The sequence below is a fragment of the Ursus arctos genome, unplaced genomic scaffold (assembly GCF_023065955.2).
Source record: "Ursus arctos isolate Adak ecotype North America unplaced genomic scaffold, UrsArc2.0 scaffold_18, whole genome shotgun sequence".
In the NCBI taxonomy this organism is placed as follows: Eukaryota; Metazoa; Chordata; class Mammalia; order Carnivora; family Ursidae; genus Ursus; species Ursus arctos.
The window spans coordinates 47,831,468-47,859,079 of record NW_026622852.1 but is presented as its reverse complement, the minus strand read 5'-3'; the positions used below and the strand labels follow the sequence as shown (position 1 = coordinate 47,859,079).

Here is a 27,612-nt window from a genome sequence, read left to right as displayed (position 1 = left end):
TGATGGTCCCTGGCTCCTCTGTCTTCCGCTTTGCTTGCCGCCAGTAGGCCTGCTATCCAACTGTCTGTCCCTCGATTTTCTAGGCTCTTCTGGGGCAGGGCAGCACGTGTCCGTCCTATGGGGCCTCTCAGGGCTTCTCTCTGCTCCATCCGCTGAGTCTGGCGAATCTCCCTCGGACGGAGTGTGAGGGCTCAGCCCAGAGTTGGGTCCTGGAAGGTGCTGGTTCTGAAAATCTATGCAGGTTTGCTGTGTGATTCTGGGAGGCCATTTGAGCCCCCTCCTGCCTCCTCCCGGGACTGCCAGGGACGCAGAGCGCTGTCTCAGGACTGTTGCTGCGAAGCAGGAAGACTGTCTACAGCTTCTCCTCCCTGGAAAGGAGCCTCTGGTTTGCGGGTCTCCTGGGCCAGCTGCTCCCACCCACCGTTGCCATGGAAAATGAGGATTGTCAAGGGAAGCTCAGAGAAGCGGTCAAGTTGTGGGGGTGGGAGTGAGACAGCCAGGCCCCAGCCTCCCACTTTTGGCCCGCATACAACCTCGGAGCTAAGTGCCTGTTCCTCATTTCTTCGTAAATGCCCCTCTGAGACTGCCTCAGCCTTATCTTTCTATCCCTTCCTCCACGTCCTGTGCAGAAAGTGCGGGGTCTCCCCCAGAGCAGATGATCCTAAAGGACCCTTGGAAAGAATAGGGCACAGATAGTGGGAGAACCAGACGCTGGCTTGAGACTCAGACCGGGGTTCAAATCTGCTTTTCTCTAGCCACCGTGATGGCAGGCAAGTCAATTAATCTGTTGGAGCCTCAGTCTCCTCATCTGTAAAATGGGGCAAGTCATCAACACTTCAGAGTGTTTTAAAAAATGTTTACTGTGGTAAAATACCTGTAACAGAAAATTTACCACTATAACCGTTTTTGCGTCCAGCTCAGGGGCGTTAGTACATTCACGCTGTTGCACAACCACCACGACCATCTATCTCCAAGACACTTTCATCATCCCAAACCCAGACTCGGTACCCATTAAGTGGTAACGCCCCATTTTCCCCTCCCATCATCTCTGATCACCCGTCTCCTCCTCCCCGTCTCTTTGAACGTGACTAGTCCGAGTTCCTCGTGCAGGTGGAATCAGACCGTGTTTGCGCCCTGTGTCTAGCTCAGGTCACGGAAGCACTTCAGGGCGTTTGAGGCACGATTGGGAATGTGCGCGTGAGAGCTTCAGCTGGAGGTGAGCCTGGAGTGGGTGCTGAGACATGTTCGTGGACGAGCAACTCTCAGGACAGCCCCATCTGTCTCCTGCGTCTCAGGGCAGAAGGAAGAGGCTAGAAAGGAAGGAGTCCACATTCTGTGTGGGGAATCCAAGCCCCGGGAAGGGAAGCAGCTTGCCCAGGTCACTTAGGGCCGGGACTCGAGATTGTCCCGTCTCAGGGCAGGCCATGTGGTTTACGATGGAACCAGGAAGGTCCCTTCAGCGCCGCTGCCACCAAGGACGGGTATTCTGTCATTGGGAGAATTCATTATTCGGGGTCCTAATGGGGTCTTTGATTCCCAATTTGTTTACGCATCTGTCTCTCCTCCTGCCCATCAGCTCCTCAGAAGCTGGGTCCCTCACTTCATCCCCGTGTCCCTCGAATCTCCAGGGCAATGTCGTGATCAATACCTCCCAGCGTGAACTGGTGTGCTCTGTGCCAGATGGAAAGCGAGTATTCACGGGAGGTGCCTGTGCCCATCAGAGCCCCCAGAGCGGGACCCCCTCACAACCAGAGGCGTCTTTCCCCCAGCCTGCCTCCGCCTGGGCCGGAGAGTCGCCTTCCTACAGCTAAGACCAGGCTGGATCTGGGCTGGACCGGGGGGTGCCTGGCACCTTCCAGCCCACGCACCGGCGTTGCCAGGACCCCGGGTGTCTTACTTTCCTACTGCGGCTGTGACAATTACCAAACGCTCGGTGACTTAAACACATGTGTTAATTATCTCATAGTTCTGAGCTCAGGAGTCTGACACGGTCTCATTGGCCTAAAATCAAGCTGTCAGCAGGGCTGTGTTCCTTTCTGGAAGCTGTGGGGCCGCATCTGTTTCCTGGCCTTTTCCGGTTCCAAGGCTGCTCGTGGTGCCTGCGTCCTCAAAGCTACCGGGGAGGGGAGGGACAGGGTCCTGGCGTCACACCACTCCAGCCTCTGCTCCTTCTGGGATCCTTCTGCCTCCATCTTTCACTGTTAAAGACTCTTGTCTTGGGCTCACCCAGATAATGCAGAATTTTACATTTCATTTTTAAGGTCAGCTGACTAGCAACTTCAATTCCATTGACGGCCTCAGTCCCCTTTGCCATGTAACGGAACACACTCAGGTTTGGGGGGGTGAGGATAGGGATGTGTCGGGGGGCCACATTCTGCTGGGCTCCCCTGGAGAGGTGGGTGGAATCACTTTCGGTGACTCAGGAGTCCGCCTTTTACACCTGGGTGGAGGGGAGGCAGGAGGAGGGGACTAGCAGAAAGTCACGGCGGGTGAATTAAAACCCGGGTCTGAAGTGTGTGTGCTGTGTGTGTATAAGGGGGTGGGGAGGCTGGCAGGGCACCCCAAAAGAGGGCCCCAGGCTTCTCAGGTGGGTTCTCCCGACTCCTGGACACGTTCCTTTCCTTTCCCAGAGCCCCGTGCCATGCTGGTCCCCCGCAGGCTGGGGATGAGCCCCTGGTCATGGATGGAGCTTGTGGTGACAACAGAAGTTTCTAGGTGTGGCTCTTTGAAATCCTGAAATACCTGCATCCGGAGTCAGTCGGGAGCTTGCAGGGGGCCTGCTGGAACACGCAGAGGAATCCCGGTGGGAGAGGTGTGGCGCAACTGTTTGGAAAGGCGTAATTTTGTCAGAAGAAGAGTTGGAAAGCGTGGCTCTGAAGATTGGATGGGGAGGGCCCTGCCTAAAACCCTCGGCCGCACTGCTCTCAGGAGAACAGAGTTTGTGCCCCATAGCACCTCCCAGCCATGCTCTACGGGGTCTCCCCTTGCCTGTTTCTGACCTGCCTCATCCCCTTGCACTTAGCGCCACGTGTGCCCTTCTCTCCTCCCTGCCTCAGGCCTTTGCGCATGCTGGTCCCTCCTTCTTGAATGCCTTTCCCTCTCTCAGCTCCTTGCTACCTTTTACTTACCCTTCAGAAGCCAGCTTCAGGAATGCCTTCCAGGCCCTGCCTGCAGGAGTCTAGACTCCCCCACGCAAAGCCCTCAAGGGCACCCTGCACTGTCTCCCGCAACACTTTCCATGGTTCCAATTTCTATTTCTGTGCTCGTTTGTCCTCGGTTATCTCTCCCAACAGTCTGCAAGCTCCTGGGGGCAGGGGCTGCTGTGCCAGCTTCCGCTCCCCACTGCTCCCTCCATAGTTAGCATTGTGCCTCGTACACAGTGGGGTCTTGAAAATATTTGCCCAATGAATGAAAGAAGATGGAGGATTGCACTGCCCAGAAGTAGAAGACGCTTCTTTGGAGGGAGTGAGCCCCCCACCAGTGAGGAGCATTCAAATGCAACTCGATATTTGCCTGGAAAGAATATCTGGGTCGGGGGGAGTTAAGCGTGGGGTGAGTGTCTCAGATGAGTTTACACGTCCCCTTTGATCCCAAGAAGCTGGAGAGATGGGGAAAACGGGATGAAGCAGCCCAAGTTGACAGCTCAACTCTAGACATTTTTTTTCCTCCAATAACTTCCATCTTCTCATCTTTAAATGGGATGCTAATAGCTAAGTCCTATCCCAGCTCATGGCGTTATCGTGTGTACAAAATAAGGTGAGTCTTCCTGCAAGCTTTCCTAGGAGTAGGACCTTGGAGGGACTTCTTGTAAAACAGATTTAGTAGGGGTGTGTTTGGGGGAAAAGGGGTTGAAGGACGCAGGGTGTGGCTGGGAAAGAAAGCTAAGGAAGGCTGTGGTCTGGGCTGGTGATCAGCTTAACAAGATCCCATGGGAGCTTAAGAGTGTGGACCAGATCCTGGAGTGGGTTCCACCCTGAGACAAGGGGGCGAACTGGAGTCAGTAATGCTTGGCTGCTGGGTGCTCTAGAGGAGGGACAGGACGTCCCAGGCGAACAGCTTCCATTTGGCTGAAGTCAAGAAAGGGGCAGCTGTGACCTGAGGAGCCGATATTCGCAGAGGCTGGAGCTGGGTGCACCAGCGGGGGGAAGGAGACGTGGCAGCCCCGGCAGCCTCCACTACTCACGCTCCGCATCTCAGTTCAGACCTCCTGGAATCAGAGGGGTCACCCTTGGCATATCAGGCACCCCATTTTGCCGGTGAGGAAGTGGGGACTCAGAGAGTTTCAGCTGCTTGTCCAAAGCCTCCCACTTCACCCAAAGGCGGGAGCAGGACCTGAACCCCGCTTCTGGGCTTCCAGATCTCCTGCGCCATTCATTCCTGGGGCGGGTGCTGAGTCTCACCTGCGGGGGGTGGGGGGGGCGGGGAGAAGGGCCTGGCCCTGCGGCCCAGGAGAGGAGATGAGAGCATCACGGGAGAGGGGCACAACGTGGGGGGGACCCTCCCTGGGGCCAGAGCTGCCCTGTGCCACCAGACTCTCGGTGTCAGAGCGTGGGGACCAACTACAGCTGAGCTCTTGCAAATTTGTCCTTTCTGGTTCCCACAAAGGAAACAAATAATTGAGTGGGTGAGAAGCTGTCAGGGGCTCTTTGGGCCCCCCTAGGTGTGAAAGGGGAACTGCCCAATCATACAAACCACAGGCATTTCCTGCTGTGGGGAAGGGACAAGAAGCCCGGGACTGCCAGGCTCACCTGCTGGTGTCCAGGCGCCCGCCCGCACAGCACACACGTGTGCACGCGCACGCACACTCACAGCACACACCAAGAAGCGTGCTCACGGACCACCCTCGGGGACAAGCTCACAAAGGCACACGAGCACCCGCCCCCTCACACTCAGCCATGCACTGCACACCCTGAATGGAGCACTCGCCCTTCGAATGCACTTGCACACCTGCACGCACAATAGGCACGTATGCCTCACTCCTCCCACGACGCACGCAGGACACATTCGGATGAACATACAGGACTGGACGTGCGAAACTACGAAGTGGCTCAAGAGGGCACACATGCATACGTGCTCGTTCAATCACCAAATACTGATCGAGCCCTAATACGTACCAGGCACGTCTAGGCGTGCGGATCCGCGCACACAGACACCTTGAAACAGCTGCACCCACACCGAGGCATGCTTAAGCAGACGCACGTTCACAGAGGCACAGACACATACATACACACTCACACACACCAAAAACAAATGCTCTCCAGGCACACACCCAGCTTTTTGCTCCAGCTTTATTGAGATGTGATTGTCCACACACCCAGTCTGATTCCTCAGTAAGTGACTATGTCAGAGGGGCATTGTTTCTAGAGAGATCTTGTCTTGGCCACTTCTCCCTGCAACCCCTCCCACATCCTTTCTCCATTTCCTGCTGTCCCCTCCACTTCCTCTCCCCTTCCCCCCCAGCTGGCTTCTCAGCTTCTCGTGTTGGTCTCCTATAAGGGGACGGGTAGCCACAACGCTGTTACATTTGTAAGAAATTGAACCTGCAATCTTGTGGGCCTGGGTTTCTGTCTTTCCTTGCATTGTTCCCACCCTTTTTCTTTTGTTCCGATCAACCTGACTGCCTTTAACTGAGGGCAGTCCCAGACACTGATAACCTGGAACCCAAAGTTGGGAGAATTTGGTTACAAAGCTCAAGGGACAAGGAGAGAATCTAGTCTTTGGCCACAGGGTGCACCCCTGACCCCAACCATCAGGCTTAATCCTCTTACCTTAGGAGGAAAAGATCGAGGCTGGGGAAGAGGCAGAAACTTGCTTGAGCAAGGGCTTGTATCCAGGTGTCTGTCCATTCTGTTCTGGGCCATTGTCCCCACACCAGTCACACGGACCAATGGACAAATGGACAAAAATATGGATGTCCTTTAGAAACGATCTGTGGTCCGCGCAGCAGTTCAGTTTTGCCCAGGACCCCAGCACCTGCAGTATTCAGCGTGGGGAGAGAGCAGCTCCCACCATTGGCGTTCCGAATAAAAGTTGTTCCCCACCCTCTGTGCAAAGAGACACACAGGACTGGATTCCCGGCAACCACGAGTCGCTTGTTCCCTAGAGTCACCATGTGAGATGGCCCAAGAATGCCCACCCACTCCATCCCTTCCCAATCGCTTCTTCCAACTCCTGACATTCTGCCACTTGAGGTTCATTCCTCAGTGTCCTGATAATCCTCAAAGCTGTCATATGCTGTCATGTGTGCCACACACCCCCTCTCACTGGCTCCTGTGAGGCAGGATTCCTTGTTACACAAATAAAGAGACGGAGTTTCTGAAAAGGGCAGCATCTTGCCCGAAAACCCAGCTAGTCATGGTCCAACCAAGATGGGGGACCAGAGTTGTTAGAATTCAGGACTTTCTGTCTTCCCTGGGACGAGCCCTGGTAACTCTAGCTTTTTCCATGCTGTGACTTCTGCCTGCAGGAATGGGGTGGCCCACGGCTCTCGTGTGGGACCCCTCCAGCAAGCCAGGTATGTGAGCCTAGGACAGCCCAGGCGGTAAGACAGAAGGCGGAGAAGTGACCTTGCCTAACGGGGGACGGACAGACCCAGGCACAGGGCTTCTTAGCAGGGACCTCCGGCCAGGGTTACAAAGCAGAAAAAGAAAACAGGCTCTCAACATGTTTTCTTGACAGCCCCATAGACCATAAACCAGTACCAGCAGAGACAGAGTTTAATACACTTCCCTAGTTTAGGAAGGTTTTTTGCTTGGTTTTTGTTTTTTTAAAGTTAACAAACACCTAAGAAGTACATGCTTACAGTAAGTGGAGAAGTGACTTTGGAGGGGGTGGGGGGCATCCCAAGAACCGCCCTGTCCTCTGGAACGGGAGGTGCAAAGGCCCAGGTTTGGATTGTGCCTGACCTGTTTGAGGGACAGCACAGAGAGTAACCTGGAGCCCAGGAGACGGGGAAGAGTGGCAGAAGGTGTGGGACCTGGAAGCCAGATTGTGCCCGGGCTGAGAACCGCAGGGTGAGGACAGGGTAGCTAGGAGCAGAGGGACCAGCATGTTGGCTAGGGAGACCCCATTCCTGCAGAGTTTAGTGACGAGGAATTCAAAGAATCTCTTATCATAATTGATAAGAGCCCCCATTTATTTGATGCCTCATTGTATTCAGAGTGCCTTTTGTAAGAACACACTTTATCTCATTTTTTACCATTACAAATCCCTGGGAGATAGAGATAAGTATCGCATTTTAGATAACTGAAGCTCAGAGAGGTTGAGTGACTTATTTTCCCTCAAGGTCACACACACAGCTTGTGGAATTGCAGGAAGAGAACTTGAACCCGGAATGATCCCAGGCCGGTTCTACTACGATTTGATTTCTAAAGCCCCGAAGACTGCATTCGAACTCTTGAGAAGACCCAGGATATTAGCTTTTTTAGTTGTGTTTTTATTTTATTTATTTACTTGGTTTAAAAAATAGGTAAGATATTCTCATGGAACAACAACGCGAAAGTATAAAAGGGTTTACAGTGAAAGCTTCCCTCTCACTCCTCTTCTCCACTCGAATGAATTATCTCTAGGACCTGTTTTAAAGGTTCGGCAGAAGACACTTTTAAAACTGGTGGAATGCAGCTTTGGAAGTTTTGGTTGCGTAGGTAAAATTTTATTTCAGCTGGTAGAATTCTTTGGCCCTGGGAGCCCTGACGGTATTTTCAAAAAAGTGAACCCAAGAGCATTAAAATACTTGGCTTTCTCCCCTGTTTCCGCCTTTTAAAATTAGATATATGTGTCAGCGGCAGAATTTAATATCATAAGAAAACAAATGACTTCCAAATACAAAACCAAGTAAGAAGATAGGCTATATCCCTCCATGGGAATGAAGATTTTTAGCAGCATGTCCTTGGCTCAATAGAGGACAGAGATGTTGCTGGGCCTCTAAGGAGCCAAGTCAGGCTTCTGTCTCCTGGGCTTGTCAATTCCTTCTGATGTAGTTTTTGGAATGCTGGTGAGGTCCGGAGCCGACAGCCAAGAAAGAATTCTTGAGGCGTCTTTGGTGCAAAAAGGTGATTTTATTAAAGCACAGGGACAGGACTCATAGGCAGAAAGAGCTGCTGTCCTGGGCTTGTGAGGAATGGCTGATTATGTACTGGGGAGTTGGGGGACGTAAGGAGAAAGGGAGGTGTCCAAAAGGACTTTCATAAGAAGACCCTTAGGATCCTGGAGGCCTGGCTGTTGTCAAGTAAAGGTTGCTTTTCCTTCTAGTGAGGCCTTAACATTAAGGTAGTGGGGAGCTTCCTGGAGGAATGTTAGACTCTTTCTATTATAAGTCCTTGTCACCAGGCTGCAGGTGGTAAAGAAACTTAACTTTGTTGACATTTCCTTCTGCCTCTGTTTCCCTCATCGCTCGTGGAGGGCAGCGTGATGTTACGGCTCCAGGAGAGATTGAGGTACGGGTCTCTGAAAGTTAGGCTACTGATGAGAGTGCTTTTTCCTTGTGTGTCACGAGGACATTGGTAAACGGATGGAGACTCATGTAGGACTGTGATCTCTATCAGCCAACCACGTGTGTTTCCCTTCCCTTCGTGCTGAGGAATGTCACACAGATCCCCACGTTGGGGGGGTGGCTTGTGCTCTGTCCTCAGGTTGTCTTCTGCTCCCTCATCACTTCCAGCTTATTTATCGTCAAGCTGGAAGAAAGCAATTATCTGATGCCAGTCCCAAGTCAGAAAGCCGGCCCTTCCTCCCCTCCCCTCCCCTCCCTCCCTCCCTTCCTTCTTTTGCGGCTCTCACTTTCTCCTTCCCCCCTTCCTTCCTTCCTTCCTTCCTTCCTTCCTTCCTTCCTTCCTTCCTTCCTTCCTTCCTTCCTTCCTTCTCTATTTCCTTCCCTTGTGCTTCATTTTTCAGAGGTGACTGTGATAAAGGGGGGTGAGAGTAATCCCTCAAACACAACCTCCATCACGCCACCCTCCCTTCCCGGGGATCCTCCCAAGGCCTCCTTCTATGGAAAGGACAAAGTGTGAATCCCCGGTCTTCCCCTTCAGAGCCTCTCTGCTATGACACCAGCTTGAGCTCCAAGCTCCCGGAGGGGGAGGGGGGCTTGGGGGGGCTGATCGCCCAGTGAGCGCCCTGCTGTGTGGGAACCTTGCTGGTCCAGTCCTCTGAGCCGTTGCACACGGTACACACGTCGCTCTCCCTGCCAGCAACTCCCGAGCACCCTGCTCGGCTCTCCTTCCTCCAACACTCAGCAGATACACTCGCCTTCTGCTTCTCTGACTCACTCGAGTCGCTGCTTTAAAACACCTCTCCCTCTGGACCTGAGACTTTCTCGGCTTGTCTGGAGCTGAGGAGTGCCGGAGAGAGCTGACAATAACACCCAGCTCTGAAAATTCCCAGTTTGATTTTGAGGCCATCACCCCCCCACCTGCATCTCATTTCCTCGTCTATAATATGAGGGGTCATACGGACCATCTCCAGGGGCTCCAGGGCTGCTTGTTTTTCCGGTTCTCTGGAAGTTTCCCATTTCCTTGGTCTGCTATTTCCGTGGGAAAGGCTCATCAAACTCTGGGGACCTTGGTCCTCCCCACCAAACCCACCCTCGCTGATATTTCTCTCCCCAGCCCCACCCCCCAAGGCCTCAGGGCAATTTTCCTTGCCCAGAACCTTTGGATTCATATTCCAAATTCTGCCTGCCAGAGGTCACCTCACTTCCGTGTTTCTGGCGGGGAGAATCTGAGGAAGGAGGGACCTAGTTAAGAGAGGAGGACAGTGAGAGGGTGAGGCCTGGCTCAGTGTCTAGAATCTGTGTTCTTCCTCCATCTCGGCACACCTTTTTCCATTCAGTCAACACATTTCCGCCCAAGTCTGTTGTGTGCCAGGTAGGTGCTGGGGATGCCACATGGCAGGTCGCATGCCGCTCAACCACAGGAATTCCAGGTCCTTATAAGGGCTGCGAGGGGGACATATAGGGACCCTGACCCAGTGACGCCTCACGCAGGACTGGAGTCGGGCGTGAAGATGGAAGACTATTCGTCTTTCCCTATTTATTTGCAGGGGTTTCTTGTCTTTTCTGGGTACCAGTCCTCGTCACTGATCTAGATTTTAAACATCTCCCAACCTGTGATTTGTCCATTAATGTGCTGGTACATCTTTCCTGCGTGATTTGCATTTTAATGTAGTCAAATTTATCCATATCTTTCTTGACGGTCCGTGCTGTGCATGTGTGTTTCAAAAATCCTTACCTTTTTTGAGGTATTAATGATTGAAATAAAATAATGATATTTTCCTGTAAAAGTTTAAAAGTTTCCCTTAAGGTTTACCCATCTGTTGTGTGTGTGTGTGTGTGTGTGTGTGTGTGTGTGTTAGGAATCTAATTTTATTGTTTGTATGGAGAGCCAACTGCCCAGAAACACTTCTTATAATTGTGGTAAACTTCATAGAACATAAGATTCACATTTAAAATGGTTCTGTTGTGTTTAAATGCACAGCTCAGGGCCATTGAGCGCATTCACAATGTTGTACCACCACCACCCCGGTCTAGTTCCAGAACGCACTGGTCAGCGCAGAAGGAAACCACGTGCCATTGCGCAGTCACTCCCCCATACCAGCCCATGACCACCACTTACCTGCTTTCTGGCTCCAGGCATGTGCCTCTTTGGGATATTTCTATAAATTGCATGTAAATGTCCTATAAATTGCATCATACAAAATGGTGGCCTTTTGCATCTGACTTCTTTCACTGAGCCCCTCACAACGTTCGTCCATGTTATACCCTGAATCAGTATTTCACTCCCTTCTATGCCAAATAATAGTCCATGGTGTGGAGTTACCACATTCTGTCTATCCAGTTGAAGAATCTTTGGGTTGTTGCCACATCTTCACTATTACAGTGATGTGATGAACATTCCTGTCCAGATTTTTGTCTGTGTGATTGTTTTCAATTCTTTTGGGTCCAACAACACTTTCTGTTCTCTCCCCCTCCCCATTGATTTGCAGTTCCGCCTCTGTCAGTCACTGATTTTTCATAAATGTGGGTCTCTTTCTAGGCTACTTATTTTCTTCCATTGTTCTAATAATCCATCCCCATACCAGCGCTCACTGTCAGAGCTTCATGGTACATCTCCATATCTGGTTGAGCAAGGGCTCACCTCTCCCCGCTTCCCTGCTTTGCCAAAACCGTCCTACTTAACTCTGGCCCTTGGCTCTCCCACATGAACTTTGGGGGCAGCTTGTCAAGTTCCACAAAAACTCTGTCGAGCTTTGTTTTGGATGGAGAGGTTGGTTTGAAGGGAACATATTGCCATCTTTACAATGGTGAAGCTTCCCAGTACACAAACGGGTTCTTCTCTTCCCACCTCAGAACTTTGGCACGTGACTGCTTGCGTCCCTCTCCCCAGCCCTTCACCCAACAAACTCTTCCTTCTTCCAGGCTCAGAGTCCTCTCTATCTGTACTTCTCCCTCAGAGCCCTGATCATTTGTCCTGAAATCATTAATTGGGTGGGTCTTGGTTTAACATCTGGGCTACAGACTCATCCAAGGCTATGAAACTGTCTTGCTTGGTTGCTTTGGTGTCCTTCCCTTGAAGAAGAGGGGCTGACACATAGTAGGGTTCCAATAAATATTTGTTACAAGAAGGAAGGAGGTAAAAGGAAGAAGGTCTTCGGGTCCCGGAGTACCTTGGCCATACTGACATAGGAAAGACCTTAGGGTTCAAAGCCAATGGCCAAGAAAGAATTCTTGAGAGGTCTTTGGTGCAAAAAGGTGGTATTACTAAAGCACAGGACAGGATCCATGGGCAGAAAGGCCCGTGCTGGGGTCATGAGGAATGGCCCATTATACATATACTTTCAAGTTGGGAGGGGTTTAGGGGTAGGGTAAGTCTCTAAGGAATTTTGAAAACAAGGTTTCCAGGACCTTGAGGGGGCTGGCTATTGTTGGGGAAAGGTCATTTATTACTGTCTAATAAAACCTTGGTCCTGAGACCCTTCAGATGTACATCGGTAGGTCATATGCTTGGGGGATGATTGCCAACATGTATCTTTGGGTGGGGGGTTGGTTAGAGATAAAGGAAGTTTCCAAAGGAATTTTTATATGTTCAAGTAGACTCACGGGATCCTGGCGGTTGGGCTAAGATTGCCTTTTGCCTTTAGCAAAGTAGTAACATCGAGGCAGGTGAGTTCCTAGAGGATGTCACTCTGCCTGTTTTAAGGACATGTCAGTGGGCTGTAAGTAGTAAGGAAATTTAATAATTTTTCTTCTGCCTCTGTTTCGCACATCAATACCTAGAACGATGGTGTCCAAGTTACTTGTCTGTGCCTTGGCTTTCTTCCCTGGAAAATGGGGATGTGATGAAGTGTCCTGATTAAGTGGGCTCAGGTATGGGCGGAGTCTTGGAGCAAAGCCCGACAAGTGGTCAGATCTAGCTAAGTGCTTACCTGACCTATCCCTCTGCTCCATGAATCCAGTCCCCTATGCCTGCGATGTGGCGGCAGGTTCCAAAGCCTGGTCGCCAACAATTATCTCCTCTTGGTTTTACCTCCCCCACGATCTAGTCACCTTATCCCATTTCGCATATAAGGCAGATGAATCTCAGAAGGGAAGAATGACTAATCTAAGTCCTTAAACCTAGAACTCTTGACCCCAAGCCCAGTGAGTAGAGTCTTTAAGGTGTTTTCCGGCTCAGATACTGTCAGTAGAACTGAAGTTAAATTGTGAGAACTACATGGATCCACTCAAAGCAAAACAAAACTTCCAGACCCACAGTGTTGACTTAAGTTATATTTATCTTATCTTTACTGAAATAGGGATAAGCCTAAATGAAGCATGAGCTCCTTAAGCTCACAGCGCTAGAGACCAACCATAAAGCCTAAGCAAATCTTCTTCTTTTTTTTTTTTAAGATTTTATTTATTTATTTGACAGAGACAGAGACAGCCAGTGAGAGAGGGAACACAAGCAGAGGGAGTGGGAGAGGAAGAAGCAAGCTTATAGCGGAGGAGCCTGATGTGGGGTTCGATCCCAGAACTCCGGGATCACGCCCTGAGCCTAAGGCAGACGCTTAACCGCTGTGCCACCCAGGCGCCCCCTAAGCAAATCTTCTAAGGAGACAGAGACACAACCATGAAACCAAGAAAATCCAAGTTAACAACATTTAATGAATGGGACTGATGATGTGTTGCTGAAATCAAATGTCTGACAGTTTGCATATAAGGGGGGTTTAACGGTAGCAGAGTCATGTTTTTACACGTTTTATGTTTCCGGTGTCATTGTCTTTTGACTTTGATCGCGATGAGCCATACTTGAACCACTGTCATTGTTACCTTCATTGTTTTCTTAAAAAAAAGAAAACAAAAAAACCCCAACTCATTTATAATCCAGTTTGATGGGCCGAGCTACTTAAACAACGCATTCTCCAATGCAATAATGAAAAATGGGAAATAATGCACTTAGTATTACATCGCTCATTGTATATTTATGGTGATACTTACTACTGACTGCAAGTGTGTTCACCAAAGACAATAATGGCCCAATTTATGCTCTAGCAAAGGACCCATTGTGCTGATTGCCATGGAGCTCTTCATTCCTGAGCTGCTGTGTGGGGCTGATGATTCAATTCTCCCACCATTTTACTCCACTGGACCTGTTGTAGCTTTTGGAGGGCTGGTGCTGGTGAGGTCCAGAGCCGACGGCCAAGAAAGAATTCTTGAGATGTCTTTGGTGCAAAAAGATGGTTTTATTAAAGTGCAGAGACAGAACCCATGGGCAGAAAGAGCTGCTGCCCTGGGATAGTGAGGAGCAACTGATTATATACTTCGCGGTTGGAGGCAGTAAAGATAAGGGAAGTTCCAAAAGGATTTTCCTATGTCAAAGAAGACTCACAGGACACGGAGGCCTTGCTTTCGTCGAGCTAAGGTTGTTTTTCCCTCTAGCAAGTCATTAACGTTAAGACAGTTGGGAGCTTCCTGGAGGAAGGTTATATTCCGCCTGTCTCAAGTACTTGTCAACGGGCTGCAGGTTATAAGGACATTTAATCTTATCTGCATTTCCTTCTGCCTTTGTTTCCCACATCAGACCCATCCGGAAACTTCATTCTCCCAAGCTCCAAGACCCCACCTGGCCCACTGACAGCCTCTGTGCATCCTTCAAGTATTCAGCCAGGCCTCTCTGTTCCTTTCTCATTAGCAAGAAACAATTACAATTATACCTTACACTCAGGCTTGTGCCACTTTCCTGGCATCAAAGTATACTTTCAATGCATTCAAATATTTAAGAAGCTGATTTCTCAGTCTCTCAAATTGATGTTCAATGGCAAATGACCCTAGCAAAAGGGAGTTTTGACTTTCCACCCACAAAATACGTGGTCGTGAGTGGGAGTAGAATGCCTCTCGTCTTCATCAGTGCAGGGCAAGCTAAGCCGGAGCAGCCGGATGTGCCTACATCAACTCAACAGAAGTGAACCGCTGTCGTACAGGGCGCAGAAGCACAAACTCTCAAATAGATTTTTGGGGGGTTCCCTTTCAAATAATTCCAGTGGAGAACCCCAGGGGGTGTGGGGGGCGTTTTGAGAAACTTGGGCTGGAGTCTGTGAACGTGCACAGGCAGGACCCGCGCCAGGTGCCCAGTGACCAGCCCCCCCCTTCCGGAGCTCAAGACTTGGGGGGCTCCGGCAAGAGCCGCGAAGGCTCCAGCCCGCCCGCCTGTCGCTGTCTCCATCTGCACTCTTCCTTCCCCAGGAAACAAATGGTGGATCAGACCTCCCAGGCTCTCGGCTTCCCCAGTGTTTGGCGGCGCGCCAGGGCACCGAGGCCCCTCCCCGCAGTACAGGGTGACAGACCCCACCCCACCCGAAGCTCCCGCCCCCCCCCCCCCCACCACATGCAGCCCGAGACAGCAAAGAGGCCCAGCCACCGTCACCAGGGATTTTCTTTTCTTTTTTTGCTGGTTGCAGGCTTTTTTCTGCCTGAGTGAAAATGAAACAGACACCCCCTCCGCCTCCCCGCCGGCAGACACACGCACCCGCACACACGCGCTCGCGCGGCCGGCCTCCCGGCCGCCTGTGTCCGGGGCGGGCCCGGCTCTGCGCACACAGCCGCGGGCGGCGCAGAGCGGGGAGCGCCGCCGCTGTCTAGCGCTCGCCCGCTCCCGCGCGCAGCTGCCCGCAGCCCGCCGCCCACCCTCCGGGAGCAGCGCCCCGCGGCCCGTCGGCCGGAGCGCAGGCTGCACACCCCGCCCCGGCACGCCCCGCGGGGCTCGGGCAGAGGCGGCGCGGCGACAAGTGCGGGCGGCCGAGGGCGCCGCCGGGCCGGGGACCGAGGCGCGGTCCAGTGCCCGGTGCGCCCGGACTCTGCGGATCAGGTGGGTCTCGCGGGGCGCCGCCCGAGCCCCCGGAGGCCGGAGCTGGGCCCGGCCCGGGGGGCTGCGGGCGTGGCGTGGGGGCGGCGGGGATGAGGAGCGGGCTACTGCTCCGGCCCTGCCCTGTTTCTGCCCTGCCTGTGTCCTCGCTTTTGTTCTTGTCACTATCTCTCTGCCCCAGTCCCTGTCCCTATCCTGTCCCTGCCGCTGCCTCTGCCCAGCCTCCAGGCTCGCCGGAGGGGCTGCGGCGGGGTTCTCCCCACCAGGTCCGTGGGATGGGGGCGGGAGAGAAGAGGCCCGGGGGGCACGGGGTAGGACCCCCGTCCCCGAGGAATCTCGAAAGGAGTGAGGGGTCTGTCCCCTCCTGTGGGGCAGGACACAGGATGGCTCTCGCCCCGGACAGGACGGGAAGAGGATGCCCCTGGGAAGGGGGAGCCTGGGAAGGTAAAGAGAGGGGCGCATGAGCCCCTGAAAGCAGGAGCACAGAGGGGGAGTGGTCGGAGAGGGAGGACCGAGCCAAACACCAGGCGTGGGGAAAGTTTCAAACATTTGTAACTTTGGCAGCAAAGGGCCTGCTGCACTGGGCTGAAGGGAGGAGACAGGGTCCTTTCGACTTTACAAACCACCCCGTTCCTGCTCTAAAGGGACACCACCCCGCCTTTGAAAATGGCAGAAAAACAGCTAAACAGAATGATTGCACAAACTCTTGAAAGGCATCCAAAAAACAGTAAAGTGGAAAAAATTGTCAGCACTCGAGGAGAGAAATCAGGACGAATTGAGATTTCCCAATCTTCCCGCTGGCAGGCGGGAAGGAGTAGGAAGGCGAGGAGAGTGTCAACGCCCCCCCCCCCCCCCTCCACCGCGCCGCCCAGGAAGGAACGGAGACCCGGGCGGCTGCTTTTGCGGCTTTGCTTGTCGTTTGCACGCCTTCTGCCTCCTGCACAAGCCTCGTTGTCTCCTCCATTTACCTGGAAATAGGTATGTCTCAGGAGGCAGCGGATGCCCTGGGGAGCCCAGGCCTCTCTGCTTCTTCGCTGGGAGACACTTGCCCAGGGGAAGCCTCAGTTTCTGCAACTATGAAATGGGGCGCTGCTCTAAGACAGTGCCAGTGTGGAGGGGCTAGCGCCTGGGGGGTGGGGACATGGTTATTCTGTTGCACTTCTGTGCCTCTTCGGCTACACGAAGCAAGTACTTTCTATCTTGTCCCAAGTTACTTCTGGGTTTACCGAACCTCGCCTACCATATGGGGGGGAACATGCAGATCTCAGTTACTGTTACAAGTGGCAGATACTCAATGAAGAAAGCAGAGCTAGGGTTTACCTGGTCCATGAGATTTCAAACTGTGTGCCTGGGAGTCTTGGGATCCTGGCTGCGGAGCCACCATAGTGGGGGAGGAGAGCCTCCAGGGCAGGGCTCTGACCCCTCCCTTCCTTCTTTCAGACAGAACAAGTTCCCTTCTAGAACCCTTTATCTCTCCTATATTTTGGGAACCCCCAGGGGCTGTTTTTAATACCACATTCCTCAGATCCAGTCTGATTTGGTCATTTTCAGTGGAGAAACTGAGTCAAGAGGTATGCAAAGTGATTAGTCTAAGATCCTCTGGCTGCCAGACCTTGCCAGAAAACCTGTCTCCTCTGAGTCATGGGCCCGGAGCCCTTTGCCCTGGGCCTCATGGCTCTGAGCGGCTGTTCCTCCAGCTGTTAGGCCCAGCTCACCTCGACCCTAACTCCAACGCCTCAGGTCCACCTTCTCCTTCCAGGGGAAGAAGCCAAGAATCACATTGTCCGAGATTTTTTTAGGACTTTTATGGGACCTTCACATGAGAGTTGGTTTCACAGGCTGAGATAAAAAAGAAAGAGGTTCAACAAGAGCTAGTCAGCCTGCCGCCCCCATCTTAGCTGGCGGGACAGAGTAGGGAGTTCAGAGAGGCCAAGCAGCTCACCCCCGGGGCACTCAGCTTTTAACTCGAGGCTGGGATTGGAATGCAGCTCTGACTCTAAGGCATGTGCTCTTTACATTACGTGATTTCTCATGATGGCTAAAAAATGGCTAATGGACAGATGTCATTACGATGGGAGCAAGGGTGAGGGGAGAATGGCTGAAAGGGGGGCAGCATGAAGTGGGAGACTGGGCATTCATGGGGGGGCATTCCTACTATAAATGTAATCGTGTTTGAACAGTGTGTTTTCTGCAATGTACTTTCTTTTTTAGTTTAGAGGTTTTTTTGTAGATACTTAAAAATATTTATTTTTCTAATTTTTAATTAAAGTGTAATCTACATACAATAGCATCCACAGATCTAAAGTGTTCAGTTCAAACGTGTCTCGACAGCTGTTTACAGCTGTGTAACTACCACCCAAAACAAGATGTAAATATTTGCATCGTCCTAGAAAGTTCCCACGTCCAACCAATTTTCCTTCTGTCCTTGCAGGCAACCATTTTTCTGATTTTATTACCATTGATTAATTTTGCCTGCTCTTGGGCTTCACATAAAGGGACTCCTACCGTATATCTCAGGTTTATTTCACTTGACATAGTGGTTCGCAAGTTCACCTGTATCGCTGCATATATGGGTCCTTGTTCCTTTTTATTGCTGAGTCGTATTTGTTCCATTGGATGGATAGACCACGGTTTGCTTATTTATTCTCTTTTTGATGCACGTTTGGGGTTATTTCCAGTTCGAGCTCTTATTTCTTGAAGAATTCTTTTGTGGATGTTTGTTTTTAAGTGGGAATGAAACCACTGGGTCACGGGGTATATACCATTTTACCCTCCTACAGAAATGTAGGAAGCTTGTGATTACTCCCCACCCTTGACCATGTTTGGTGTCGTCATTTGTTTTGATTTTAGCTATTTTAGTGGCTGGGTGATGGTATCTCTACCTTCTATTTTTACAATGGAATTTTAAGGGTTGTTGGAGGAGATAGCATGAACAGGTGGCAGAATATGGAATAAGATGGTAGTTTGGAGGCCAGTAGTTGGAATTGTGACCTTGGGAGGAGGAATTTCTGGGCTCAGGTGAGCTCTCCGTGTATCACCTGAGATTTAAGACCTGGTACTTGTACTCTATAAACTAGGCAAGCTCGTCCATGCTTATGGCTTTAAATCCTGCCTCCCGGACAGTCATTTTTATCTCCAGTTCACATCTCTGTTTTGGGTCCCCGATTCACATGTTTAACTGCCCATTGGGCATTTCTTCTTGGATGTCTCAATGACACTACAGACTTGACAAGACTGGAACACAACTCATAGTCTCATATGGGCTTTCTGTCATGGGTCACTGGATGAATGATGGCACCACTGAGAGAATACATGAAGAGGAACATTTGGGTCAAGGGCAGGGATAATGTATTTGGTTCCACGCTAAATGGTGTGGAGCAGTCTGGGAAGATAAGGACGGGAAAGTACACTGGGCGGTTAGGAGATGACTGAAATCTGCTGGGAGTAGCTTTGGCGGAATGGAGGGCAGGCAAGTTAGATTGCCGAGACATGAGAGAGAAAGAAGCAGAGGTGGTGAGTATGGGCAGCTCTTGCAAGAGATTTGTTTGAAAAGGCCAGAGGGAGATTGAGCTACAGCTGTACAAAGACAGGGTGAAGGAAAGGATTTTAGGAGAGAAAGGACAAGGGAGACGGAGGCTCAGGGGAAGGACTCAGTCCAGGAGAGGGAAGGATGGCCCATAGAGCAAGGTGCTAGAGGAGTGGGAGGGAACAGGAGAGGCTGGCTTTGAAAGAAGGATGGATGTCTCCACCCCTGAGACTGGATGTGAGTGAATGAAGGGGAGAAAGCTTATCAACTACAGAATTCTCTGTTGACCCTCCATGTGCACCACCTTCGTGACATGGAAGGTTCTTCACCACCTGCTCCCGTCTCGTCTCAAATAGGTAGTGTGTATCAGTTAGCTTCTGCTGCAGCTCTGCTGCATAACAAACAGCCCCCAGTCATAGCTTATGACCACAGAAGTTTATGGGTCGCCTTACATGCTGGCTGCAGAGCAGGTGGCTATATGGTCTTGCAGCTGAGCACCAGGTGCCAGCCAACCAGACCTGCTCCACGCATCTTCTCGCTGCAGGACGAAGGCTGAAAGAGCTGCCTCTATCTGGTAGGTGTTATTTTCATGGTTAGAGCTAGAGGAAGAAAGGAATGATGTGATGCCTCATAAAGCCTGAACACTGAACGGGCAACACTGTCCCTTCTACCCACATTCTGTTGGTCAAAGCCAGTGATGCCACCAGGCCCAAAGTCAGTAGGACAGATGGATGGATATACAGGCATGGGAAGGGGGAGGGGCAGTGGGACAAGCAAACTCCCCCCTGAGCACGGAGCCCGACACACCGCTCCATTCCAGGACCCTGAGATCATGACCTGAGTTGAAGGTAGATACTTAACTGACCCTTTTTTTCCTTTAAGATTTATTTATTTGAGAGAGAGAGAGTGTGCGTGTGTGTAATGGGGGAGGGGCAGAGGGAGAGGGAAAGAGAGAATCCCAACCAGGCTTTACACCCAGCTTAGAGTGCAAGGCAGGGCTCGATCTCAGGACTCTGAGATCATGACCTGAGCCGATATCAAGAGTCAGATGCTTAACCAACCGAATTACCCAGGTGCCCCATCCGTACCATTTTTTGCAACAGCATTTGCTCAGTTTGTCTCTGTGGCACATTTTGGCAATTCTTGGAAAATCTTCATTTTTTCAACAGACTCTTTCATGACTACTGGATTTGAATTGCTGCAATCTCACAATAGAACTTTAGTGGATGAGGGGCGCCTGGGTGGCTCAGTCGTTAAGCGTCTGCCTTCGGCTCAGGGCGTGATCCTAGGGTCTTGGGATCGAGCCCCACATCGGGCTCCTCCGCTGGGAGCCTGCTTCTTCCTCTCCCACTCCCCCTGCTTGTGTTCCCTCTCTCACTGGCTGTCTCTCTGTCACATAAATAAATAAAATCTTAAAAAAAAAAAAAGAACTTTAGTGCACAAGGAGGTACTTACGGATCTGCAAAGAAAGTGGTTTCTTGAGATGGAATCTACTCCTGGTGGAGATGCTGTGCAGACAGCTGAAATGACAACAAAGGATTTAGAATTACATCAACGGAGCTGATAAAGCAGTGGCAGAATCTAAGAGGCCTGACTCCAATTTTAAAAGAAGTTCTAATGTGGTAAAATGCTATCAAACAGCATTTCGTGACATAGAGAAATCATTCATGAAAGGAAGAGTCAGCAGCAAACTTCACTGTGGTCTTGTTTTAAGAAATTGCTAGAGCCACCTGACCTGCACCAACCAGTTACCCTGATCAGTAGCCGTCAACATCAAGGCAAGACCCTCCACCAGCAAAAAAAATTCCAACTTGCTAAAAGCTCAGATACTGGCTAGCATTTTTTTTTTTTTAGCAACAAAGAATTTTTTAATTAAGACATGTACACCGTATTTTTAGACGTAATGCACTTAATAGACTACAGTGTGGCATAAACATAACTTTTATAGGCACGAAAAAGCCAAAAAATTCATTCCATTTGCTTGGTTGCTGTATTTGCTTTATTGCGTAGTTGGGAATTGAACCCGCGGTATCTTGAGGGTATGTCTGTAACTCTGCTTTTTGGCAGGGAATGATGCTTGGGAACAGGAATCCAGTTGGCCACGTGTATTTGTTAATAACTCCCTGATACAAGTCTCCATTGATTTGTTTATCTCTCTGAACGAATCCCCATCACACAGTCTACTCTTTGGTACAGTTGCCCTGTCCTCAGGCAGGGCAGTGAGCTTTCAAGTCACTGTAGCTTTGCAACACACGGTCCCTCTGTCTGGGAGTCTCGCCCGGAACTAAGTGTATGACCCGTGCAGGCAGGCAGTCCTGCCTTTGTCGTCCTGTCCTTCCGTGGAGCTCTCTCCCGCCCAGACCCCTGCCATGCAGGCTCCCTGTTCTCTGGCCCAAGCTCATGTCCTCTAGTACATCTTGTCACTGCAGCCCATGCCTTGCCAGACACTACACCGACTGGGGTTTTGATCTTTCCCAGGCTCCACTCTGCCCTCAGGGTAAGGCCCGTGTTCTTTACGGGACCTCCAAGGTCCTGCATGAGCTGCCCTCTGAGCCACTCTTTATTCTCATCAACCCACCCCCAGAATTTCTGCTCCAGCCTCAAAACTACTGCAATTCCTGAAACCCTCTCCTGGTTTGATGGCTCTGGGCTTTCTCCCATGCTGTCCCCTCTGCTTGGAACGCCCTCTTCCCTTCCTTCCCAAATCCACCTGCAGACTCCCCACTCATGCTTCATGACCCAGCTTCAGCATCATCCTCTCTGTGAAGTCAGTTTCTTCGTCCTGCCTTCCAGCCACCCCGGGCATCCTGCAGTTACGTTCTGGCACCTGTCGTCATTTCTGTCTTCCTGGACTCTGAGCTGTAGGAGCCAGAGGATAACTGCACTCGCCCAGAGCACACTTTACTGACCCACGCCGGTGGTGCTGTGGGGTCCCTGGAGGCCCGCTGCCTGAGTTTGCGTCCTTACTGGCTGTCAGGCCTGGAGCAAAGCACCTCACTTCTCGGCCGGGGCTGAAGGGTCTGCTCCCAGGAGCTTTATCTTGGCTCCTGGGAGAGGGAGGCCAGCTGGGTCGGTTGGGGAAGCCAGAGTGATGTAGATGGGGTCCGTGTACTGAAGGCAAAGGGGGCGTCATTTTACATATTTAACCAAGAATTCTAAAAGGCCTTTCTGTTCGAAAAAGAGGAAGTAAAAATATGTCATTTCAGTCTCCAGCCAGAGAGCTGTTCTGCTCAGCTCAGCTTGTCCAAACCCAGCACGGAGGCCACAGACCTCGGCCGCAGGCCGTCAGAGCCGGCTGGGGGAGTTGCCAGGACACGCGCTCCGGCGGCCACTCTGCTGATTTCTGTTGCCAAGTAGAGTTTCATAAGGGAGAGGTGGTGATGGCTGGTGGAAGGTGGAGCTGTGTGCTCACGTTTTTTTGTGCGCCGGGGAAAGCCTGCTCCAACGTTCACAAGGGAGCTGGGTGGTGGTGCTTCCTGTGGCTTCTCTCTTAAGCCACGTGGGCTTGGCAGATGTGACTGGCAGGAGAGGGCGTGGTGCCGCCACCTGGGCCAGGTCCCAGCTCAGAGAGTGAGTGATCTGAGCGGGTGGGAGAGAGCCCAGGGAGAGCACGGTTTGCCAAGTCGGGGGCAGAGCAAGGTTCCGGGAGGATGTTGTCAGGAGGGTTGAATGGTGCCGAGAGGTTGGGTGGAATGAACCTGGAAGAGATCAGCTGGCTATGGGTTGACAGCAAAACCCAGGGGAAAACAGAAAAATAATTATAGAATTATTATTATTATTATTAGAGTTCTCTACTCTAGTTGACAGTTCAGAGTGAGATCATATTTCCATCTGGCTTGAGCATCACAAAAGCCCTGTGAGGGCAGCAAATTAGGAATTAGGCCCCCATTTTATAGGGGGGGGACTAAGGGAATGGAGTTTTAAAGTTTTGGCCAAAGCCTCTCAAGAACTAACTGCAGAGGGGAGGCATGAAAGCCCAGTCCCGACTCCAAACATAGTGTGGCTTGGAGACCCTGGTGGGGTACAGGCAGGGGGAGCGAAGATGGTTCTGATGGGTCAGGGGTGCTGGGCACAGATCCATGTCCAGCGCAGGACACGGCTGCTACGTGGTCCTGCTCAGACAGAAACCAACCCGAGAGAGCGAAAGGCAGCCTCTGGAAGAGGCTGGGAGAGAGAGAGGCCAGGTCTTGTGGTGAGTTCTCGGTGAAAGCTTTTAATTCCATCCCAGGATGGGTGCTCTTGTCTTCAGAAGCACTTGGGGCCAGGACAGTGAAAAGAGTCTGGGCTGAAAGTGAGCTGATCTGGCCACACCTGTACCAGCGGGAGGAGCCGTTGGGGCCTCAGTTTCCCTGTCAGCAAAATGGCCCGAGGCCGTGATCTAGCAAACTTCTCTCTGAGCAACTCCTGCTGTTAAACAGCAAGTCCCCCCTGGACAATGAACATTCAGACTAAAAGCCAAAAGGGAGAAGCAGCTCTTGTGCCCAGAGGGAGTTCAGGTTTGTGGCCCCTACTTGCCAGTTTGGACACCAGGGACTGTGGTTCTAGGAAATGCACCTGTTCCAGAGACTCGTGCTTTGAAATTAGCTATTCGTTCAACAGCCGCTGAGCCACCATATATTCATTCACTTGGCCCACATGGAGGTTGGGATTTGGCTTGGGAGACAGTCGTTAAAAAACCGACTGCACAGTGAGAGCCATGAAGGAGAAGAACAGGGTGGGTGTCACAGGGGAACCTGTCAGGGGAGGTGGTCAGGGAGGGCTTCCTTGAGGAAGTGATCTGTAAACTGAGCCGCGCAGGAATTAGAGGGTGAAGAGGGAGTTGTTTAGGCAGAGGGAAGAGGCTGTAAGAACCAATCATCCTGATATCCTGCTGGCTGTTCCAGAACTCAGCCTTGGTGGCCAGAGGAGCACGGAGAGGGAGGCAGGCCTGGGACAGCGGGCCAGCTGCCCAGAGGGATGACGTTGGGCAGCTTCAGCATGCAGAACAGCAGCTGCCCTCCTGTCTCCTCCCTCAGGGAACCACGAGTCCTCAAGTGGCCCTCCAGCTGTCCCCGAGAGGAACTTGCCCAGCTTCTGGGTGGAAGGCAAAAACACTTCTCAAAATCAGGGGCAGGGTCTTGGTGTGCTCAGTTGACTAAATCTGTGGTTGTCTATACAGTGGTATTTTGTATAGAAAATTCTGTTTTCATATGTTAGCCAGAGCTGTGCAGAGGAAGGGCAAATTAATATTCTTTTTTTTTTAAGATTTTATTTATTTATTTGACAGAGGAAAAACAGCCAGCGAGAGAGGGAACCCAAGCAGGGGGAGCGAGAGAGGAAGAAGCAGACTCCCAGCAGAGTAGGGAGCCCGATGCGGAGCTCGATCCCAGGACCCTGGGATCATGACCTGAGCTGAAGGCAGATGCTTAACGACTGAGCCACCCAGGTGCCCCGAAAATTAATATTCCTATGTGCGAATTTAATTGAGTGCTTAGGAATTCATTCGTGGGCGTGCAAGTGCACAGTAAATGTTTAGGGTTAATATACTGAGTAGGACCTGAGAACGTGTAGCGGTTAGAGATCATGGTTGTAAGCAACTGATGGACATTCTAGCTCACAGAGCAGAAAAGGCATGCATTGGAAGGATTTCTTTTACTGCTCACAGTATCCCTGAGGAGGCTGGAAAACCAAGCAGACCAGACGCAGTAGAGGTCGGGCCATGGACAACACAGTCCGGGTCTTGCCCAGGAGCTCATTCTAGCTCTTGCTGCCCCTGGGGCTGCTGTAACATTTCATGGGCATCCGAACCTTCGCGCTCTTGCTCAGGATGTAAAACTGCTAACGGGCCAGGCCTAGGTGACGCTCCTGCATTCCAGGGGTACACAGGCGGACAGGAGAGTGTCTGGCCCCTTCTGCTCTGGTGGCTGGAGGGGATTCCTGACACGAGGCTGAGAAGCCACAAAGCCCACCAAAGCGACCAGAGTTCCTGCAGGTCTAAAGAGAGTCACGGGGCTGTGGCTGCAGGAGGGAGAAGGCTTCTGGGGGGACTCTCAGAAGGGCAGCCTGGCCTTGGTCACCTTTTTGAACCCCTGGGCCTCAACATTCTCAGGTGGACAGTGGACTGGGGCGGAGTGTAGAGATAAGTGTGCCCAGTGGCGTGGTGCTGTGAGCTGGAAAACTCCCCTTGTCATTACTGGCAGTAGAAGTAACAGTAACTCCACTCAGCTGTTACCAGAACAGTTGTGTCCTCAAAGGAAGGAAACCCAACATATGAAAAGCTAGAATTCAGAAGCCGACCACACAGGTTTCTACAAACAGATTCTCTGCAGGGGTTCCTTTAAATTTGTGCCTCCTCAAGATACTTACCTTAGGACTTAACTGACCAACACTAAATAAACAAACTAATGAATGAATCACCATCTGACAGACCCTTGATAAGTACCGTGGAAGAGACCAGTTGTTGTGCGGGAACAGACAGATCCGTTTAGAGATCCTAGTCCGGCTTCCTCACTGGGGAAGCTTTAAAAAAGGAAGAGAAAGTTCAGGGCACGTGACCGGAGGCGCTGCCCCGACCCCATTCCCGAGAGAGTCGGGGCTGCATCACCACACCCTCTGGCAGGAAGAGCACAGGCTCCCACAGACATAGAGTGCCCGGGTTAGATCTAGACACCCAGGCATGCTGCTAAATGTTTTATGACTAGCTCCTCCAGAATTGAAAAAGCTCTGATACGTGGTGTTTGCCAATTTCCACAGTATAAATATTTCCACCATGACCAGTTTCAAGGCACCAGTTGAGGAATTGGGAGCATACTGTTAGTTAGCACTTGCCTCTGGATACAGTTGGTTCAAAATAACCTCAAGGGTGTATCATGTAATAAAACAATTAGGAAGTGATGAGTTTTGATGATTACCTTTGTTCTTAATACAATTCATTTAATTGTAAGGTTATACAATGTAACTTTTAATGATGGCTGTGTTTAACAACTCACTTGCCAAATTCCTGAAAATTTAACAGTTGGCCGTTACAAGCCAATGGGAGCCAACTTTAGCTTGCTCTTGGCTCGGGAGGTCCCTGGAGACCCCAGAGAAAGGCCAGTGCAAACAGGATCCCCAAACAGACCTCTCCGCCCCCACCATCAGTTTCAAACATGTTTTAACGTCTTTTTTTTCCCCTAAAGATTTATTTATTTGAAAGAGAGAGAGACAGACTGAGAGAGCATGAGCTGGGGTGGGGGGAGGAGCAGAGGGAGAAGGAGAGAGAGAGAATCTCAAGCAGACTCCATGCTGAGCACGATCCCCACTCAGGGGATCAGTCCCACAACCCCGAGATCAGGACTTGAGCAGAAATCAAGAGTCAGATGCTTACCTGTCTGAGCCACCCAGGAGCCCCATGTTCATATCTTTTATTTGCTTTATGACCCTTTCTGCCACCCGAACTTATGTCCTTAATTATTTGTTAATTATAATTATTGTTTTGATTTGCTTACCAACGGGAATGTGAGCTCTGTGAGAACAGAGTACTTGACTGGTTTACTGTCACGTCCCCAGTGCTTAGAAGAGCGCATCTGTGTCGTAGGCCCTCAGTAACCGAGGATCCACCGAATGAATGCAAGTAAGTCAAGGAGCCTTCGAGGGTTCGAATCCTGCCTCTGCTATAAAGAGCATCTTTCCTTGAGCCTCTTCCTTCATCTGCAAAAGAAAAAGATTTGAGCAGAAGCCCCTAAGATTCCCTGCAGCTATTAAAAAGTCTCTGTCCCTGAGAAAGACACCCCTTCCACACAGTGCAGCCAGAGATTGTCCAGTGAGCATCGTCAAGGGTAGGAGCTCGTGCATGGGTTTTGAGGATGGTCGGCTTTATTCTTTTCCCCTGCGGACAGCTTTTTAAACCCTGAGTGCCAATGACTTTCCTTGAGCAGCCATGACCAGTTCCTTCTCAGCCGTGCTGAGAGAGCCAGGCCCTGCCTGTTCAGTGGCAGCCGAGACTTCAAGGCCCATGGCATTTGCCACTGGGTGAAATGCTCTTGGCTCTGGAGGGCGGGTCTGCATGGGGGAGTCATTCCAGCAAGATAGGAGCCCAAACTCTGCCTCGAACACAGAGCCCACTGGAACCAAATGGGGGCGGCTGCAGGAGGCAGGACATGACCCATGTCTCTTGTACCAGCTTTAGGGCTTAGGACAGTGCGGAAGCACAGTCAGTCCCTCTTTGTTCCTCTTTGTAATCCTTCTTGGATGCTATTTTGTTAAAATACAGTAAAATGAATATACTCCCAATTTCTCAGCCTCCTTCTGCGGGAGAAAACAGCAGCCTGCGCAGGCCACGCTCTGAGAGCCGCTGCCCTGGGGGCCATCAGCCAAGGCTCCCTTCCCTCCCACAGCAGCCGGCAGAAGCAGGTGTTTGAATATCCTGGCTGTGCCGGTGAGGAAACTGAGGCCGGGCCCGGTTCCAGACCGTCCCTGTGAGGAGCCAAGGGAGGCCGCGCTGCTGCCCCCACCTCCCTGTCCCTGGGGGTGAGAGACCAGCACTTCTGTCAGAGAGAGTCCCCTGTTCTCTGCTCCTCGGGGGCTGTGTGACTGAGTCCAGCCTCCTCTCTACGTGTGATTCAGGACAGAGACAGGAACAGAGCTAACCCCACACCTGGCATCTTTGGCTGCTTCTCATCCATCTTCTTCCCAAACAGTCGTCCTCGCCAGGGCAAGCCGAGGGGGGCCAGGGACCCTCCCCCCGCTGCTGAAGCTGGGTGTGCCCGCAGGCCTTCTCTGGGGCGGCGGCCG

The 27,612-nt window shown here is 51.5% G+C and overlaps 1 protein-coding gene and 1 long non-coding RNA gene across 3 annotated transcripts in view; one reads left to right on the top strand and one right to left on the bottom strand.

Annotated features, from left to right (window-relative positions):
- The first annotated feature begins 15,028 nt into the window (after positions 1-15,028).
- Positions 15,029-27,612, top strand: part of GGTA1 (glycoprotein alpha-galactosyltransferase 1 (inactive)) — a 55,859-nt gene continuing 43,275 nt past the window's right edge. Inside the window, exon 1 of one of the 2 annotated variants that reach the window (XM_026513891.4) lies at positions 15,029-15,338. The gene's annotated coding sequence lies outside the window, so the exon portion shown is untranslated. Of the gene's footprint in view, positions 15,339-15,618; positions 16,314-27,612 lie in introns of those variants that run through there. The other variant, XM_026513892.4, reaches the window with a different exon arrangement.
- The window catches only part of LOC123001885 (uncharacterized), a 43,184-nt gene continuing 34,853 nt past the window's right edge, over positions 19,282-27,612 (bottom strand). Inside the window, exons 5-7 of the long non-coding RNA XR_008959972.1 lie at positions 26,328-26,529; positions 20,317-20,381; positions 19,282-19,460 (exon numbers count right to left, since the gene is read on the bottom strand). This is a non-coding gene — a long non-coding RNA (uncharacterized LOC123001885). The remainder of the gene's footprint in view (positions 19,461-20,316; positions 20,382-26,327; positions 26,530-27,612) is intronic.